Source organism: Procambarus clarkii, chromosome 56 (assembly GCF_040958095.1).
Source record: "Procambarus clarkii isolate CNS0578487 chromosome 56, FALCON_Pclarkii_2.0, whole genome shotgun sequence".
NCBI classification, from domain to species: domain Eukaryota; kingdom Metazoa; phylum Arthropoda; class Malacostraca; order Decapoda; family Cambaridae; genus Procambarus; species Procambarus clarkii.
The window spans coordinates 14,098,357-14,119,794 of record NC_091205.1 but is presented as its reverse complement, the minus strand read 5'-3'; the positions used below and the strand labels follow the sequence as shown (position 1 = coordinate 14,119,794).

Genomic DNA, 21,438 nt, shown 5'->3' with positions numbered 1-21,438 from the left:
ATAACATGGCATTTATTAACATTAAATTCCATTTGCCAAGTGGTGCTCCATATACTTATTTTATCCAGGTTTTCTTGAAGGGCATGACAATCATCTAAATTTCTTATCCTTCCTATTATCTTAGCATCATCAGCAAACATGTTCATGTAATTCTGTATACCAACTGGTAGATCATTTATGTAGACAATAAACATCACTGGTGCAAGAACTGAACCCTGTGGTACTCCACTTGTGACATTTCTCCAGTCCGATACATTGCCTCTGATTACTGCCCTCATTTTTCTATCAGTCAGAAAATTTTTCATCCATGTTAGAAGCTTACCTGTCACCCCTCCAATATTTTCCAGTTTCCAGAACAACCTCTCTATGTGGAACTCTGTCGAATGCCTTTTTTAGGTCCAGATAGATGCAGTCAACCCAACCATCTCTTTCCTGTAATATATCTGTTGCTCGATCATAGAAACTGAGTAAATTCGATACACAGGATCTTCCAAATCGAAAACCATACTGTCTGTCTGAAATTATATCATTTCTCTCCAGGTGTTCTACCCATTTAGTTGTAATTATTTTTTCCAATATTCCAATTCCAATTTTTTCCAATAATGTGTGTGTGTGTATGTATATTTGTGTTGTTGAATATGACCGAAAGTCATAGTCTTTCTGCCCCTCTCCTTACTGCTATTGTTGTTTCTCGCATCTTTGTATTGCTTGTATGTTTGGGCAATTTTTCCCTTTTTCCTAGTTCTGCATCTCTGCTTTAGTATAAATTTTGTTGTGCCATTATCATATATTTCACAAAACTTGACATACATCTCATTTACTTCATGTCCTAACAGCAAGTGTTTGTCAAATTCCTTAAGGAAATATCTGAGTTCCCCATAATGACCTCTCCACAAGTCAGGTTTTTCAACTGCTTCAAGCTCATTTTCTTCCAGATTATAATGCATTGCGTACTTTATTCCCAAAAAGACATGGTCACTTTTACCCAAGTGACAATGTCACTTGGGTAAAAGGAGGGAGGTACTGAAAGGAGGAAAAGGGAGGTACCAAAGGAGGGAGGTACCGAATGATAAATATATCTTTCTCTTTCCTGGTAAATATAATATCCAGCATGGAGGGAACATCCCCTTCCCTCATCCTCGTAGCTTGTTTAACATGTAGAAACATGAATGTTTACAGGGTGAGGTTTACGAAATTATATAATATATATATATATATATATATATATATATATATATATATATATATATATATATATATATATATATATATATATATATATATATATATATATATATATATATAAAGTTTGTGTGTATAATTTATATAAATAAATAATTAAATATTAATTTTGTTAATATCTTTTCAGGGAAAACTTGCAAGTACAATTCGTATACAAGAGGGGCAACAAGAGCCAGAGGATGTCTACTAAGAAAATATATAAGTCTTTATCCTCACACTCTTGATATATGGTCTTCTCTGGTCTCTTTATTTTCTCTCCTCACAAATGTCCCTTTTTTTTATTTCTTTTACGTTTCTCTCCTGTTTTTCTTGTCTTTTAATCTCTCCTTTCCTCCTCTCTTCCTTTACTTTTTATATTTGTGGTATTCAATTATGTCATTTTTATCTTGTATATTTTTCTTGTATCTTTTTCTTATCTTGTGTTTCTCTTCCCCTTCTCTTCAATGATTTCTCATTTCTCTCCTCTCTCTGTTGTTTCTGTTCTGTCTTCTCTCTCCTTGCCTTAATTTTGTTCTGTCTCCTCTTTTGTTGTGTGTGTGTCTTTCTGTCTCTGTCTGTCTCTCTCTCTCTCTCTTTCTTTCTCTCTTTCTCTCGCTCTCTCTCTGGCTCTCTCTCTCTCTCTCTGGCTCTCTCGCTCTCGCTCTCTCTCTCTCTCTCTCGCTCTCTCTCTCTCGCTCTCTGGCTCTCTCTCTCTCTGGCTCTCTCTCTCTCTGGCTCTCTTGCTCTCTCTCTGGCTCTCTCTCTCACTCTCTCTCTGGCTCTCTTGCTCTCTCTCTCTCTCTCTGGCTCTTCTCTCTCTCTCTGGCTCTCTCTCTCTGGCTCTCTCTCTCTCTCTGGCTCTGGCTCTCTCTCTCTGGCTCTGGCTCTCTCTCTCTTTCTGGCTCTCTCTTTCTCTCTGGCTCTCTCTCTGGCTCTGGCTCTCTCTCTCTCTCTGGCTCTCTCTCTCTCTGGCTCTCTCTCTCTCTTTCTCTCTTTCTCTGGCTCTCTCGCTCTCGCTCTCTCTGGCTCTCGCTCTCTCTGGCTCTCGCTCTCTCTGGCTCTCTCTTTCTCTGGCTCTCTCGCTCTCTCTGGCTCTCTCTCTCTGGCTCTCTCTCTCTCTGGCTCTCTCTCTCTCTGGCTCTCTCTCTCTGGCTCTCGCTCTCTGGCTCTCTCTCTCTGGCTCTGACTCTCTCTCTCTCTCTCTGGCTCTGGCTCACGCTCTCTCTCTGGCTCTCGCTCTCTCTCTCTGGCTCTCATATTTCATTTGATTTAAAAATGTCTGAGATTTTTACTTAATCTAAGTTATATTGCATGGTGCTAATATGAATATTATACATGACTGTTTTTTCTTTTCTTTCTCTCTCTCTTTCTCCCTTTCTTTCTTTCTCTTTCTTTCCTTCTCTCTCTCTTTTTCTTTCTCTTTCTACATGAATATTATACTTGACTGTGTTTACATTCACTTGTAGATTTTTATTTTTAGTTAATTAGTCCTAAACTTTTGATTAATAGATTTTTATTATTAGTCATAGAAAAACTATAGTGTTATATGTATACTCGGAAAATTTTACTTGTTTTAGTTTTAAGTAACAATAACTGCTTGTAACGTCAGACTGATCTCAGCATGACATGAATCACAGGCTGCTTGATCACAAAATCTATTGTGTTCACATATTGCATATATAGATTTTTATAGATTTTTAAATTTTTACTTTTATATTCTGTTATAGATATAGTCTATATATTTCGAGCTATTACATATATTTTGTTGTATTACTCATTCTTAATTAAATAAATATAATATTTTAATTCTCTTTTTGTACCCTATTTATTTGTAATTTACACATACATATATAGGATGTCCATTTCTTTCTCAGATATGTCTTCTTTCTTTCTCTCCCTTTCTATTTCAGATATGAATTAAAAAATTATTATACCCTAATTTACCCTAAACGTTTTAATGTAGGTAATTAAAAGATTATAAAAAAGTTTTTAGAAATGCTAATTATTTACGTTCTAAGGTTGTATATAAAAGTTCTCAAAAAACCTTTTCTAAACGTAATTATAAACGTGCTGAAAACAATGAAATGTCGTTTTTAGGATGTTTTAAAAACATGAAAATGTTTGCTGGGTTTGTGTTGAGTAATTAGAGGACGTAAGTGATTTTGGGTAGTAGAGCCCCAAGCACAAATACCATAGTTGAGATATGGATAGATAAGGGATCGAGTAATAGAGAGTCACCAGGACAGGGCGTGGTACATAATATCTGATCTTAGAAAGAATGCCCACAGTTTTTGAAACTTTTTTTGGTATGTTTAGAATGTGTCCCTGGAAATTCAGCTTGTGGTCAATGAGAATGCCAAGGAATTTGCCATCTAATTTGTTACAAATTTGGGTATTGTTTATTTTGAGATTTATTTGATTAGAGGATTTATTGCCAAACAGAATATAGAAAGTTTTGTCAATGTTAAGGGTGAGTTTGTTGGCAGTTAGCCACAGATGGACTTTATTTAGCTCAGTATTTACTGTGGCATTTAGAGCAAGGGGATCAGGACTGGAGTAAATGAAGGTTGTGTCGTCAGCAAATAGGATTGGTTTGAGGTGTTGGGAGGCATTTGGAAGGTCATTAATGTAGATGAGAAAGAGGAGAGGGCCAAGTATGCTACCCTGGGGAACACCAATGTTGATGGGTAGGGTGGGAGAAATTGTATTATTCACAGAAACACATTGGAGCCTGTCAGTAAGGTAGGATTTGAGGTATTGTAGGGAGTGTCCTCTGACACCATAATGATGTAATTTAAGAAGAAGGTTTTGGTGGTTGACAGTATCGAAAGCTTTACGCAGGTCCACAAATAACCCAACAGGGAACTCATTTTTATCAAGAGCTGTATGATTTATTTATTTTATTTAGAGAGCTGTATGATTTATTTATTTTATATAAGATTTATTTATTTATTTATTTACCCAACCTTTATGTACCCAATCTGAACATCTTTACCATTGTGATCATTGCTGTCTTATATGTGCTGTCAATCTGCTGTATGGTGTCTATTAATCTTGTTTAAATTACTAATCAAGCTGTCAATGTAATCAATCAGAGCTTTAAAATAACAATGTGCTTTAATATACTTACTAAGCTCTCTCATCTCATTTTTCTCTTGCAATGTATCTTTATCATTTATCAATTCTGATAGAAATTACCTACTTAAAATTATCTGCTAGATTAAGGACCTGCCCGAAACGCTGCGCGTACTAGTGGCTTTACAAGAATGTTAATACTGTACCATCCAATGTATTCTCACAAACCCAATGTACCTTCTTGTATATATATATATATATATATATATATATATATATATATATATATATATATATATATATATATATATATATATATATATATATATATAAATATATATATATATATATATATATATATATATATATATATATGTCGTACCTAGTAGCCAGAACGCACTTCTCAGCCTACTATGCAAGGCCCGATTTGCCTAATAAGCCAAGTTTTCCTGAATTAATATATTTTCTCTAATTTTTTTCTTATGAAATGATAAAGCTACCCATTTCATTATATATGAGATCAATTTTTTTTATTGGAGTTAAAATTAACGTAGATATATGACCAAACCTAACCAACCCTCCCTAACCTAACCTAACCTAACCTAACCTATCTTTATAGGTTAGGTTAGGTTCGGTAGCAGAAAAAGTTAGGTTAGGTTAGGTTAGGTAGGTTAGGTAGTCGAAAAACAATTAATTCATGAAAACTTGGCTTATTAGGCAAATCGGGCCATGCATAGTAGGCTGAGAAGTGCGTTCTGGCTATTAGGTACGACATATATATATATATATATATATATATATATATATATATATATATATATATATATATATATATATATATATATATATATATATATATATATATATATATATATATATATATATATATATATAAATAAATAAATAAATAAATAAATACAAATACGCGGCCTTCCAGGCCGCTGGGTTATCCAGATGTGTTGTCTGCCCGGTGTAGCCCAGAAGTCACAGCGGCCACCCAGGCCGCTGGTTTATCCAGACGTTTTGTCTGCCCAATGTAGCCAGAAAGGTTGTCATAGCCGCTGCCGTCTTCGCTGTCTGCGTTCGGGGGTTCATGTCCAGCCGACGTTCTTCCTGTGATGAGTTAAGCCGGCGATGTTATTCAGGTATCTTATTTATATTGGTCATATAAATATGCGGCCTTCCAGGCCGCTGGTTTATCCAGACGTGTTGTCTGCCCGGTGTAGCCCGGAAGTCACAGTGGCCCCCCAGGCCGCTGATTTATCCAGACGTTTTGTCTGCCCGGTGTAGACCGGAAGGTTTTCACAGCCACCGACGTCTTAGCTGTCTTCGTTCAGGGGTTGATGTCCGGCCGACGTTCTTCCTGCGACGTATCACTGTGTTCTAGCGGCCGATGCTCGGTTGGGTCTGTTGCAGCTGGTCCAGCCGTCTGCCCTAGTGTCCGAGCCGCCACTCTCTTACTACGTTGTTGCTCAATTTTGGTGTCCAGCTGCTGCAGCTGTTGGTGTTCCGGCTGCTGACATTCCCGGCAGTCGGTGTTCTAGCTACTGTGGGTACAGCTGTTGCTGTCCCAGCTTGCTGCTGTTCAGGTGGAACATGGTCCAGCTGCTGGCGTTCCAGCGGTTGTTGGACCAGCTCCCATGCTACGGCTGAAGTTGTTCCTGATGTTCCAGTTGAAGCGGTCCCAACTGATAATGATCCCTCCTCTTCAGGCTGCGTCAAATTCGCAAACAAAACCCTGGTCTTATCAAGCAGTGCTACACTAGGAATGGAACGATTATTGCGAAGAAGGAAAGTACAGGAAATTGATATGAAATAAAATGTGAACTACAACTACTGGCCTTCTTTAGTGATTGTGGTATATCTGAAAACCTGAGCCCGACCAATGCCAGTACTTAAAATAACTCTTTCAGTGCCTGAGCCTAACCTAACTTAATCTAACTTTGTCTAAGGTGCTGTCTCTGCCTTACCATTTACCTAATGTTCTCTCATTCATATAATTTCCTAAATAATCCATCAAGTCTCCATGCACTTATGCAAGCATCTACCTCAGTTTCATTGTAAAATTTTACTCTTAAAATCTAATCTTACCCTATTCCATTTAAATTTTAAATTTAATTGTATTGATCTATGTCATTTATTGAAATCAATTATTGATCTCATTTTGTTCTTTTAATTAAGCCGGGAGCCGGTCGGCCGAGCGGACAGCACACTGGCCTTGTGATCCTGTGGTCCTGGGTTCGATCCCAGGCGCCGGCGAGAAACAATGGGCAGAGTTTCTTTCACCCCATGCCCCTGTTACCTAGCAGTAAAACAGGTACCTGGGTGTTAGTCAGCTGTCACTGGCTGCTTCCTGGGGGTGGAGGCCTGGTCGAGGACCGGGCCGCGGGGACACTAAAAAGCCCCGAAATCATCTCAAGATAACCTCAAGAAGAAGTTCATACTAATTATAGGTTAAAACTAAGCTAAATAAAATTTATTATCTCTAAGATTATTTTACTTTACAATTATCATTTGTCAATTTTTTTTTTTTATATATTCATCTTGACAGTCTCTACTTATTTGTTGTTCTCTCCACCAAACTTGTGTATCCTCCATGGCTATCTAGTGACCTTTATTCTACCTCTAATTGTTTCAATTCTTTTGTTTACTTGCATTTATTGTTGTGTTTTGCCATAATTATTCTCTAATTTTAGCAGACTCAATACTTTGTAAGCTCTTATTGTATTATTATATTATTATATTGTTGTGTTTTGCTATAATTACTTTCTATTTTAAAGCAGATTTAGTTTTCATCTGTTCCTGTAATTGCTTTTTCTGATCAGGGGGAGAAAGATACTGGCAGTATGGGGCTTTAAATTTATTGAAGATTAAATTCTGCAGAACATGTAAATATATAAAGTTTCAAATATATAAAGTAAGTAAATATATAAAGTTTATATTAAAATATATAAAGTAAATATATAAAGTAAGAATTAACAGTAACAATTCCAAGTCCGAGGACTAGATTTAACTTAAAAGGTACACCCGTAGTAAGTATGAGACCTTAGCCTATAGTGACATGGAAACTAATTCTGCAGAAACCTAAAGGTTAACTGGTACTAGAATTAAGGCCGAGTGCAAATGTGTAGTAATTATATAACACTAGGATATAACAGGCAGAACACAAAGAATAACTAATAAGTGAGAGACCACATAACACGTAATGTACCCGGCCAAGAGGCCGTAAAAGACCTAATGAATAAGGAGAAGGGGGTGTGACTACAAGTAGGGCTTACTAGCACCTAGACTGGGCAAAGTATTAGCTGCGGACAGCGGGACACTTGGGGACCGGCGCTGCACCCCCCTTCCCACATGCAGTGGGGAGAAAAGGGGACAACTGTGCAAAGCATGACGGGGGTACAAAGACAGCCGCTTGCAAAGGGGAGGTGGGTGGGCTTTGCGAGGGCAGCGGCGGGGGCAGGCGGAGTGAGGGCAGAGCCCCTCTGTGCCCCCGTATTTATACGGGCCCAGACTGCCCGCGCAAACGCCGCGGGACGCGCTGCGCAAATGTTTCTTTCTCCCCCATCAGAAACATCCCCGCTTGCGATCAAGCAGTGGCCATTTTCTGATCAGGGGGAGAAAGATACTGGCAGTATGGGGCTTTAAATTTATTGAAGATTAAATTCTGCAGAACATGTAAATATATAAAGTTTCAAATATATAAAGTTTATATTAAAATATATAAAGTAAATATATAAAGTAAGAATTAACAGTAACAATTCCAAGTCCGAGGACTAGATTTAACTTAAAAGGTACACCCGTAGTAAGTATGAGACCTTAGCCTATAGTGACATGGAAACTAATTCTGCAGAAACCTAAAGGTTAACTGGTACTAGAATTAAGGCCGAGTGCAAATGTGTAGTAATTATATAACACTAGGATATAACAGGCAGAACACAAAGAATAACTAATAAGTGGGAGACCACATAACACGTAATGTACCCGGCCAAGAGGCCGTAAAAGACCTAATGAATAAGGAGAAGGGGGTGTGACTACAAGTAGGGCTTACTAGCACCTAGACTGGGCAAAGTATTAGCTGCGGACAGCGGGACACTTGGGGACCGGCGCTGCACCCCCCTTCCCACATGCAGTGGGGAGAAAAGGGGACAACTGTGCAAAGCATGACGGGGGTACAAAGACAGCCGCTTGCAAAGGGGAGGTGGGTGGGCTTTGCGAGGGCAGCGGCGGGGGCAGGCGGAGTGAGGGCAGAGCCCCTCTGTGCCCCCGTATTTATACGGGCCCAGACTGCCCGCGCAACGCCGCGGGACGCGCTGCGCAAATGTTTCTTTCTCCCCCATCAGAAACATCCCCGCTTGCGATCAAGTAGTGGCCATTTTCTGATCAGGGGGAGAAAGATACTGGCAGTATGGGGCTTTAAATTTATTGAAGATTAAATTCTGCAGAACATGTAAATATATAAAGTTTCAAATATATAAAGTTTATATTAAAATATATAAAGTAAATATATAAAGTAAGAATTAACAGTAACAATTCCAAGTCCGAGGACTAGATTTAACTTAAAAGGTACACCCGTAGTAAGTATGAGACCTTAGCCTATAGTGACATGGAAACTAATTCTGCAGAAACCTAAAGGTTAACTGGTACTAGAATTAAGGCCGAGTGCAAATGTGTAGTAATTATTTAACACTAGGATATAACAGGCAGGACACAAAGAATAACTAATAAGTGAGAGACCACATAACACGTAATGTACCTGGCCAAGAGGCCGTAAAAGATCTAATGAATAAGGAGAAGGGGGTGTGACTACAAGTAGGGCTTACTAGCACCTAGACTGGGCAAAGTATTAGCTGCGGACAGCGGGACACTTGGGGACCGGCGCTGCACCCCCACCGCAGGCCAGCGGCCGGACCCCCCCCCCCCCCCCCCGAGGGGCGAGTGCCAGCTGGCCGCATGAGGCACTCAAAGTGGCAGAGCAACAACGTCCCGTCTGACGTAGGATGTGAGAGCACTACTCTTCCACCTGCCGACTGCCATTATTTCTGATGTGGCGAGCCCGTCCCGAGACAGCTGGGTGGCCCTGCCGATACGGAAGGAATGCGGCGCGTAGTCATCTGGAGGCAGCCTAGCGCCGAGAGGACAGTGCGTAGGATCCTGGAGAAAACTCGCCTGGTGCCAGGAGCGCCTGCGGCGTGTTTGAATATGGGCCCCGGGCCCAGGCCCCTGTAATTAAAGTATTTAGACAGAGCAGGGACCGGGCGTTACTTGCTGGAAGGGTTCGCTCTCAGGGAGAGGGTGGGCGTGCGACCTGCGCTGTGCTTGTAGGTGTTGAAGACGATATCTATTCCTGCCGTCGTAAGTGATACCTGCTCAAGGTTGAGCGTGTCGTCCATGCTCCACTTAGACCGCCTCACCCGGGCGTAGGCAGGCGTGGAAAACCAGGGAGAAGAGCGCCCTGTAGCAAGACTTCTCATAGGCGGAGTTACATACGCCTCCCAGTGCCCGCAGCAGGCGATGCAGGGGGCTCCTCGTCACAGGGAGACGCCGTGCAGGGGCCCGCTGTGCGGAGTTACGTGCCCCTTGAGGAGTTGGGTCCCTCCTACCGTGTAGCTTGCGGACGAAGGCGATGGCCGCTAGATAGGCGTGCAGAGAGCGGTAAGCCAGGCCCCGCGAGGGCAGAGATTGCAGGAAGTTCACCAGAGTCGAAGGTGTAGCATCGAAGGGACATTCTCCTCGCCGTCCTGCCGAGACGTAGGCGGCGTACTCCACCCACTTAGCCCTGTAAGTACGCCTCGCCGCTGGCTGCGGGGAGTTGAATAGGGTCCTCACTGTTGCAGGGTGAAGTTGCAGGGCAGGAGGTGCGCGGGAACTGTTGTCGGCGTCTCGGCGAGGCCTGCTTCTCGCAGGAACAAGGGCGGCAGCGTCACTGCACTGTTGTCCGATGTCACTGCACCTCCTCCGTCGCGGTGACCTGAGCCCGAGGAGGGCCCACGTGCTTGCGCAATGAGGACCTGCAGCGTCGTCCAATCGTCTGCTGAAAGGGTGGGAGTTGTGTCACTGTGCCACCCGTTGCTTTGTCCGAATTGTCCAGCTGAGGTGTGCGCCCGGTGTCCGTGTCCGAGCCAGCCGAGGAGGGCTCTGTAGAGGGGAGGCAAAGCGTGCGGGCTTGGTCCGCGCCCTGGCCGGCTGTGTCCGTGCTCCACTACGTTGCTGTCCTCGCGTTGACGCCGTCCGTGCCCTCTTCCGTGTTGCAGATGTTGGGTGGTCCGGCTTCTCGCCACTGCGGAAAGAGGTAACGTTAGTGACAGCCTGACTAACCTGGCGACAGGCAGGGGGGGAATAAACCCGGTTGCCGCGCCTGCTAGCATAACATATGCCGCCCCAACTAACAGTAATTAAGACACGTTGCCGGGGATAAAAACAGAATCCTGCAGGCACGAAGGAGGGGGGGGGGGGAAGGTAAGACAAGCAGACGTAGGAGGAACCAAGGAGACGTTTCCCACAGGCGTGCCCGCACGGCTGGGGGAGGGGGGCGGAAATAACAGTGGGCCGAAGAGAAGATAACGTCGCCGAGGCGCGCTGGATGGCACACAACCCGGTCTGAGAGGGACATAGGCCCTAAAGCGAGAGGCGATAACGTAGAATGGGATGGAAGAATGCGGAAGTAAGAGGGCGAGACCGAGTAAACAGGGAACCAGGGGGGGGGGCAACCGATAAGCCGCGGCTCGCGCACCACTGGCCATACCTAAACATACCTAGACAGGAAGGGGAGAAGCATAAAAGTAACCCAGCAAAAGAGACAAGCAGCTGTCAAAGCATAGCCTGCAGGAGGCGAATGACTGGGGAAGGCTGACGAACAGGCCCCAATAACTTAAAGCAAGGGCAAGAGGCCCGTAACACAGCAACGAGCCCGACGCGTCGGAATTTACCCAAACCATAAAGGCAAAGCTCAGTAAACACCCGAAGGAGACCAAGAAAATATCTAGGCAACAGAAAGAAAGTAACCAACCCAATGAAAAAACCCCAGAGAAGGGGGGGAAAAGTAGCCTGAATAAACAAGCAAGAAGCAAGAGGCCTGCAACACCGATAGCAAGGCAAGCAGCAGACCTTACAGACGTAGTAGCAACAAGCGTAGTTGAACGACAGAGGAACCGGGGGAAGAACATAACTAACAGCGAGAGCTAGGCGTAAACGAGAATAAATGAAAGGAACCCAACAACTGCAGGGCCAGAAGCGTAAAGCTAGAGGCGAGTGCCCACAACTGCACCTCGCGCATCCTGGCTGCCTTGAAAACAACGGCGAAGGAAAGGGGACTACTAACTGTAGACACTGCCAAGGAAATAAACAAAAGATGGCAGAAACAAAATAACGTAAGGCAATATAACATTTCGCCCTATAGTAAAATTGTTTATAACAAACATAAAGGATGCACGACACAAATGTAACCAATTAAGTAACAGGGATTAAATAGTGGTAGGCGAATGGGACATTTCGCCCTATAATAAATAGATAACAAATTTAATGACAAACATAAAATGATGCACAGCACAAATGTTACCAAATAAGTAAGATGTATTAAATTGCGGTAGGCTAACTGGAACATTTCGCCCTAGAATAAATAAAACCATTTTTACATTAAGAAAACGGAGGAGAAGCATAACATAAATATAACCATATAAGTAACGTGAATAAACTGCAAGAACTAAGCATAAACTACTGTGACTACCGATGAAACTAGGCAAAAGTGCAGGGCCAGGAAACGGGAAGCTAAAAGGGGGGGGGGGGCCCGCGAATACTGCAAATAGCCCAGCCTGGCTGACTTTACTTAATAATTTACTTAGGAACTCTGCAAATAGCACATCCTGGCTGACTTTACTTAATAATTTACTTAGGAACTCTGCAAATAGCACATCCTGGCTGACTCTACTTAATAATTTACTTAGTAACTCTGCAAATAGCACATCCTGGCTGACTTTACTTAATAATTTACTTAGTAACTCTGCAAATAGCACATCCTGGCTGACTTTACTTAATAATTTACTTAGGAACTCTGCAAATAGCACATCCTGGCTGACTTTACTTAATATTTTAATTAGTAACTTTGCAAATAGCACATCCTGGCTGACTTTACTTAATAATTTACTTAGTAACTCTGCAAATAGCACATCCTGGCTGACTTTACTTAATTTACTTAGGAACTCTGCAAATAGCACATCCTGGCTGACTTTACTTAATAATTTACTTAGGAACTCTGCAAATAGCGCATCCTGGCTGACTCTACTTAATAATTTACTTAGTAACTCTGCAAATAGCACATCCTGGCTGACTTTACTTAATGACGTAAGGCAAGGAAAAATGAGCAAACATACTGAACACAGCAACGCAAGATTAAACATGCGACATGAGCAAAGCATCAACTGTCGGAGTAAATTAAGGTAGGCTGTTTGGGAAAAGAATCCGTGGTAATCTGAAAGCAGGAGGCATGTTAGTGCTGAAATGTAGAACGTAATTAAGAGTAAGGGCAAGGCATGTCGCGAGATGTCTGCAAGTACAAAATAAGAAACCTTTCATATAAAGTGTGTGAAAATCTTAATTTACATTGTCTTAGGAAGGCAAAGAACGGGATATCATTAAATATACGACGTTCCCGACGAGGCTTCGACGCCGCCATCTGCTGGAGGGTACCGTGCCCCAGGCAACGTGGGGGCCACCCCCCTGTCCAGGGCACCTGAATAGGGGCAAGGCATGGCACGTGATATCTGCAAGTACAAAATAAGGGTATACAATCGGCGTGCATATATAACCATTTTTACATTAAGAGAACGGAGGTGAAGCATAACATAAACATAACCAAATAAGTAACGTGAATAAACTGCAAGAGCCAAGCGTAAATACTGTAACCACTGAGGAAACTAGGCAAAAATGCAGGGCCAGGGAACGTAAAGCAAAATAAGGGGCCGCGAATACTGCAAATAGCACCTCCTGGCTGACTTTACTTAATAAATTACTTATAACTCTGCAAATAGGACATCCTGGCTGACTTTACTTAATGACGTAAGACAAGGAAAAGTGAACAAACACACTGTAGCACAGCGAACGCAAAAATTGAACATGCGACATGCGCGAGGCAACGAATGAAGGGAGTAAATTAAGTTATGCTGTTGGCAAAAAGAATCCGTGGTGACCTGAAAGCAGAGGCATGTCAGTGCTGAAATGTAGAACATAATTATGAATAAGGGCAAGGCATGTCGCGAGATGTCTGCAAGTACAAAATAAGAAACCTTCCATATAAAGTGTGTGAAAATCTTAATTTACATTGTCTTAGAAAGGCAAAGAATGGGATATCATTAAATATACGACGTTCCCGACGACGCTTCGACGCCGCCATCTGCTGGAGGGTACCGTGCCCCAGGCAACATGGGGGCCACCCCCCTGTCCAGGGCACTGCCCCTGGGACTGTACGCCGAGGACTTAACGAACACCGAGGGAGACGAGTCATCCTGGATTGCCGGCGGCAACGCCGAACCCAGGGCCTGTGGTGCGTACCGTTAGACGTAAACCTGCAGACGTCGTCGTGCTGATCTCGGGTCCGTGCTTACAAAGCCAGCATCCCCCTCCGACGTTGAAGAACAACCGACGACACAAGGCGGACGGGCAGGCGGACGAACGCTGAACTTGCAACGTAGGAGGAATCCCTGCTACAACGGACGGGCAGGGCGCTTAAGACAAACGCACCGGGCTACACCGGCCAGGCGGGAACGCCTGAAACCAACCTGCCGGGCAACACCGGCCAGACGGAGGACATGGAGTAACGTTCCTGGCTACCCCCCAGGCAAGCAGGACACGTGCCTGAGGGCCTGGACGACGGAAAGCTTGAAATAACACACCGGGCTACACTGGCCAGATGTACATCTGGGGACTACATGCCGGACTTACACCGGGCAGACGGACGTCTGGGGACAACTTGTTCGGCGACAACTCCGGGGAAGACGTACCTGGGGACTCCGGGACTCCAAAGGGGCCTGGGACTAACACCCCGGGCAACACGGCCGGGCGAGACGTCCGAGGGCGACGTGCCTAGTTGAGAACACACCACACACGCCAAGGACCCCGTGGGAACCAACCTGCCGGGCAACACCGGCCAGACGGAGGACATGGAGTAACGGTCCTGGCTAACCCCCAGGCAAGCAGGACACGTGCCTGAGGGCCTGGACGACGGAAAGCTTGAAATAACACACCGGGCTACACCGGCCAGACGTACGTCTGGGGACTACATGCCGGACTTACACCGGGCAGACGGACGTCTGGGGACAACTTGTTCGGCGACAACTCCGGGGAAGACGTACCAGGGGACTCCGGGACTCCAAAGGGCCTGGGACTAGCTCCCCGGGCAACACGGCCGGGCGTGACGTCCGAGGGCGACGTGCCTAGCTGAGAACACACCACACACGCCAAGGACCCCGTGGCCTACCAACCACGCGCTGCCGCACGGCATGCTCAGGGCCTAGACGAAAGGGAGGAGGGGGGGGTGGCCGCACACAGGCGTGCCCGTACGGGCGCAAGGCAGCCCGAGCCCCGACGTGGGGAAGCCGTGGCGCAAAGCCACGTGGATTAGCACCCAAATAAGGGAACAGGAAGGGCAGAACACAGCCCAGCCGTGCGCTCCACAGAGCGCCGTGCCATGTGGCAGCACGACCAGGCGTGTGCCCCGTAGCAGGCCCGGGCGAAGGGCCGGAACCTGGCCACGAGTCGTCGCCAGCGGCGACGCTTGTCCGCTCAGGGAGACCCGACCCCTGGGGACAGCCCAGGGAACCCGGCTGACCGGCAACAGGGAACACCCGAGGGAAAAACAGGAAAGTCGCAGAAGCACGCCCTGCCGGCCAGGCACGTGACGACCCGGCAAGGCATGGGCCCCAAGGCGGGGCCCGCCATAGGGCCACCCACGCCTTGTAACAAACTAGGCTGTTGTAAGAATTATCCAGAGTGGTTTATCGACAAAAGAGAATGGGAAGCTGAGCCGCATGGTGACCTGACCCCCAGGGGAATTCGCGGTGGAAATAACCAACGCTTTGTTCATAGCTGCGTAAAATGAATCATCCTATAGTATTCAGGAATTTAGAGAAAATTAGCCTTTATTCATTTTGCATTAAAATTGTATTGTATAATAGTACTGGGTACAATATCAAGAGTATTCTAATTATTGAGTTTAAGTCACCATCAGTGACGTCACGAATCAGATCTAACTTTTGAGGCGGAGTGACCGGCGGTCATAGGTCAGCAGGGTTGACATGTCTAATATTTCTCAAAGTTTTAATAACCATTTTTGTGATCGGGAACAGCTCTGCCGTTAGATGTTTGTAATTTAATTCAGTAAAATAATTCAACCAGTCTGGATCAATTCAGTATAAACAGAGGATAATTGTTATAACTTAACCGTGCTAAAGTAACTGGGTAAGCGATGCGGAACAATACAAGGTTCTAGTCTGGGCTAGGCCAGACGAGGACAAGTCAGTGTGGTCACGGAAGCAGCTAGGAGAGGTCAAACATCTTACCTCTCCCCTAGACCAGCCAAGACATCTAGCTGGTAGCCCAAGGTATAGTTGCTATTGTTAAGTATAGAAATAGTCTCATTTGCCACTCAGGTCAAGTAGGGAGTGTTAAAGTGATAGGGAGTGAACCTATTTAGATTTTGTTTTAGTTTTCGTTTAATAAATTAAATTTGTTATTAATTTGCATTTTATTGTTTCCATGTGTTTTATGTGTATACTTGTCCTGGTCACGTGGTCCACACGAGGCAGAGTTGCATTGGGCGCCGATTCTAACATCGAATCGGAATTATCATTACCGTGTAATTTATTCCACACTCAAGGTCATCGTTTATAGTGGGGATCAAGCCCCTAGGTTGATTAATTAGCGTGATCGATCCAGACCTCGATCATTGCTCTTGTATTACTGGTCTGGTGGTGGCAGCAGAGGTGACTCTAGGGTTTTGTTCAGAGCTTAGGTCACGTCATACTGGGTGTAGAATCCTAAGTCGGTCAATCGTCTTAGGACCACGTGGCGTGGAGTTGGCTTTGGTAAAAGTTTTGGAGTCCCTTGGTTTAGAAATAAAAGTAAGAATACGGGTAGAGGGAGTAGAAAGAAGGAAGTAAAGAGAGAGGACCCAAACCCGTGTTACAATGGTGCACAGCGGTGGTTTCAACAATTTTGTTTGAAATTGTTGAAAGGCTCACGCGTCTAGCCGTTCGAACACGTGCGCGGATGCTAAGGAGACAGCCGCGGGCCAGGATTAGCAGTGCGCCCCACAAGTGCGTTTGAGTGGGGATTGGCGAATCTTGGGTCATGCGGGCTGATATGATTAAGGTTAGTTAGTAAGATTAGAATTAAAAAAAAAATAGATTTATTGAAAAGGAGACCGCTCCGAGTTGATTGGACTGGGTACCATACTCGACCCATTGCAATTAATTCAGAGGTGTTGGGAGCCACCATACTCCCAACAGCAGTTCCTTGAGGGCTGTCGGGGGCGGATATATCTGTGGGACGCCAATAGATAGTCCGAGGGCGTTATTAGACGACCCAAAACGCTAAGGAAAAACGTAATCCGTGAAGGGCGTTGCGGCCTCCGAGGGACGGACTAGTAAACTACCTAGCAGCGATTCAACAACTAAGTGATCGCACACTTAGTGGAGGTTGAGTCGTCCCTAGTCATAATTGTTGCTGAAAGCTGCGTGTCGCTCTGTTGGAACCTAGAGGGTGTGGCCCCTAGGCTAGGTGTGGTACGGCGAGCCGGTAAGGACAATTATAGGATTAAGTCGAGTGCATTTTTTTTAATTAAGTATACTTAAATTTATAAAGTAATTTCCGTTTATTTGCGTTGTTCTAGATTAATTTTTTCCCCTAAATTCAATCCCCGGTTAAAATTTTTCCCAAGTGTAGCGTTTTCTTGCATATTAGGCTAAGTGCGTACGTTAAGTTTTGTTATTCCCTGTTCTGTTAGTCTAAGTCAGAGGCGTTGTTGCTAGAGTGTAGTTAATCCTCTGGACTTAGGGCTATGTGTCGGTCACGATAGATAAGTGAAGGAGTTTAAGGGATAGTAAAGTTGTGTGTAAATATTATTTGTCCGTGGAATATTTCTAAGTATTTTGGGATAAGTTTTCGGCTAAGTCAATGTCGGAAAGTCGTTAACTGTAATTAATTTGTATTCGTGGGTCACGTGTATGTTCTGGGTATCATTAGGATTCCCCAGTCGATGCGCGTGATATTTTCTAGTTGTTACCAGTAAGACGGTAAAATTGTGTTTGTAGACTTAGAATTCTGTTTTCAGTAGAAACGTAGGTGGAAAATTTTCTAAGTCCAGCTTGGGCTAGAATCTGACTTTTTGGCGGAAATTCTAATCTTCATGTTTCGTGTATATTCTGGGGTCAGTATTACTCTCTAGTGCGCGCAAGGGACGTAATTCTGTTCGTAAGCATTAAACAGTGATAATTACATTTTTGCCGAATTTAGTTAATTTTCGAGAAAATCGTGTCGTAATTTTGTCAGTCCATTTGAGGTGAAAATCTCGGATTTTGACGAAAAATCGAATTAGTGAGTGTTGAAACCGCCCGATGTGTCAGTATTGTTCTGCATACAACGTCAGTAGTAAATAATAACGTATTTATATCTGGAAACGAGAAACCCAAATTTTTGTGAATTAAAGGAGTTTTGTGATATTTGGGGTGATAGAAATTTTTTTCTCTCGGAGTCAGGAAAATTGGCAGAGTCCAGCAATTGAGTAAAAACGCAGTTTTTGATAAAAATTCAATTTTTAGTAAGCATTTATAGGTCCTGGGTGTCTATATTAATCGCTAGAGCGGTTTATTAACGTAAAACTAGTTATTTTCCTTCAGAACAAAAATTTTGATTTTTCAGCGTTTAAGCGAAAAAGCGCGGGACTTAGTTTTTTTCAGCGCAGCTGGTCCCGCTCCATCAGTCATCAGTGGCCACGCTGCTCACTTCAAGCGCGTTTAGTATTCAAGTACAGTAAATATTCTTTATTAATCCATCACGAGTGCTGTGCGTTAGTTGCGTTATCATTTAAATTGTTTTATATAAATTAGATTCTTTAATTTTTTTAACGTAAAGGACTTAGGTTTCAGCAATAGAACTGCGGGATATTTCACGGTCAGACACGAGTGCGGGGTAGACACTCATTCATTGGATTCACTTCAACGATTCTCTCGATAAATCGGTGTATTTCCTATTTTGGGGATTTAGTAGTTGTTTCTTGGAAAAGAGTTGCGATTTTTTTTTATTATTTGTGTAAGATCACGGTTGTAGTGAGTTCGGGTCGAGGGTGTACTAAAGGGTAGTTTAGAAGAGACGTGGCACACCAGGAATCACAGAAAATGTTTAACCCTGATAATGACCAGTCAGTAGGGACCAGTGGGAATGGGAGTGTAGAGGATAGAACCTCTTCCGACACCACTGGGGATCGCTCAGGTAGCGATACTATTATTGACATGAGTGGGGAGTCTTGCGAGGAGTCGTCCCATGAGTGGGGAGAGCCGTCTTGGGTTCCCCCACAAAGAACATCGACGCCATGCCAGCAGGGCAGACAGGGGGCCTCAGTTAGTATGGCAGGACGTCCCACTTCGCTCGGTAGAGAACAGCAACCCGTTCAACGGGAACATGAACAACCACACCAACAGCAGGAACTACCCAACATAACACCAATACCACAGCACCCACAACACCTAGGTACACCTCATCCGTCACTACAACAACCCCAACCCCACCTCCCATACCTACCCCATCCTCAATTCCCATACCAACCCCATCCTCAGTTCCCATACCAACCCTTCCCCCAACCCCAGGCCACTCCATACCCATTCCAACCCCAGGCCACCCCATACCCATACCCATACCCATTCCAACCCCAGGCCACCCCATACCCATTCCAACCCCAGGCCACCCCATACCCATACCCATACCCATTCCAACCTCAATCCACACCCCAACCCGAGGCCACCCACACCATACCTCAGCCTCAACCCCAACCTCAATCCACACCCCAACCCGAGGCCACCCACACCATACCTCAGCCTCAACCCCAACCTCAATCCACACCCCAACCCGAGGCCACCCACACCATACCTCAACCCCAACCCCAGGCCGCCACAGCCTTAGACAGGCAGATGAGCACGGAGACGCCGGGCACTCAGTTGTCGCCATACGTAGAGGCGTTAAGTAAAGGCGAGGGAGCCAAGCCGAGGAACTGTGGCGCGGGTTCATCAGGCGGGAAGCAGCCCTCAGCTGCAAGTTCGAGCCACCCTGCGCGGGGTACCAACAGAGATCCGCGGAGGTGTTACTCCTGCTGGAAGCGCGGGCATATACAGAGGGATTGCGAAGTCACTCCTACGAAAGCATGAAAGCAGGCTCCTAGTGATGGTAGGCCTACGTTTGAGGTGAAAGTGGAAGGTGTGAGATTGACAGCTTTTGTTGATACAGGAAGCCAGGCAACAGTAATTAAAAAGTCAGCCTTCAGCAATTTTAAGTATACACGTCTTCAACGTTGCGCAAAGACATTAACAGCAGTCAATGGGGAAAAGATTGAGATCGTAGGTCAAGGTACAGTTAATTTTGAGATTGATGGGGAATTGCAGCCTCACACATGTACGATCGTAGAGAACCTTGATTTTCCTGGTCACATCTTAATGGGAACTGATTTTCTGTCGCGATTTAATTATTCCTTGTCTGCTCAAAAAGGGGCTAGGAACTGCAGGTTGCAGTTGGGACAGACTTCCTACCCAGTGGAGATGATCGACCATCCCCCAGTTGTAGCTTCAATTAAGAGGAAGCTGAAATATAATGCGCACTATCCAAAATTGATTTTTAAGTCTCTTCCAGACACAGTTAAGAGGTCATGCGCCTTGCATGCATTGACCAAACAGAGTTGCCCACCACATTCTGTTAAATTTATTAAAGTAGCCGTGGGACGTCACATACAACCAGGTACCACCCTTCAGGTGGCTGGGAGATGTGATAGTTTATTAATTCCTCATCACTTAGTTGTAGTGCTCGATAAAGGTGCACTCATTCCAGTTGTCAATCTTTCACATAAGACTTTTCGCTTCAGGGCAGGTGATAGGGTATCTCAGGGAACCATGGTGGAGGACACAGAAATCTTTCACCATGAGTCAGCTGAGACGCCAGCCGTCACTGCACAATGTAGTGCACTAAAAATGTTGAACACTAAAACACCATCCAAAGTACAATACCAGACGAGAAATGTTGCACAGAATGTTGAGGAAGTGGAAAAATTAATTTCAGCACTTGATTTGCAACATGTTGCACAGGCAGATAGGAAGGCACTGAGAGGAGTTTTACGAAAATTCCCGAAATTGTTTGCGACAGAGGATGACCAGATTGGTCTCCTTGATAAGATCGAGCACACCATTCCAACTGGTGACCATTTGCCTGTGTACACAAGACAGTGGAGGTTGCCGGAACAGGCAAAGAACATTATCAGGGAGGAGTGCCAGAAAATGTTGAGACAGGGCGTGATAGAGCCTAGTACGTCACCGTGGCTCTCTCCTGTTGTGCTAGTTCGGAAACCGGACGGTAGTTATCGTTTCTGTGTTGACTACCGGAAGGTGAACGAACTAACTAAGGGTGATGTGTATCCGTTGCCCCGAATACAGGAGATAATAGATCAATTTGGTGCTGCTAAGTATTTCTCAACTCTTGACGCAAAATCGGCGTATTGGGCGATTCCGGTGGCAGAACAGGATAGGGAAAAAACAGCATTCTCGGATGGTAGGCACACTTATCAATTCCGTAGGATGCCGTTTGGTTTGAAGACAGCGCCTTCGTCGTTTCAGAGGGCCATCAACTTTATCCTTAGTCCGGTACTGGGTAGGCATTCTTTAGCGTACCTGGATGATGTTGTGATATATTCCAGGACGTTTGAGGAACACCTGCAGGACTTGACTGAGACTTTGAAGTTGTTAGATCAGGCAGGTTTCAGGCTGAATGTTCAGAAGTGCACCCTGGCGGCTCAGAAATTCAAATTTCTGGGGTTCCAGGTGTGCCCAGACGGTATCCGACCTGACCCAGATTCGTGCCGCGCCATTGCTGACATGCCTACTCCAAGGACAGCAA

General features: G+C 44.7%; 1 long non-coding RNA gene across 1 annotated transcript in view; it reads left to right on the top strand.

The window, feature by feature from the left end:
• LOC138353009 (uncharacterized) overlaps positions 1–1,880 on the top strand; it is a 110,396-nt gene extending 108,516 nt beyond the window's left edge. The window contains exon 4 of the long non-coding RNA XR_011223004.1: positions 1,370–1,880. This is a non-coding gene — a long non-coding RNA (uncharacterized lncRNA). The remainder of the gene's footprint in view (positions 1–1,369) is intronic.
• The last annotated feature ends 19,558 nt before the right edge of the window (positions 1,881–21,438 follow it).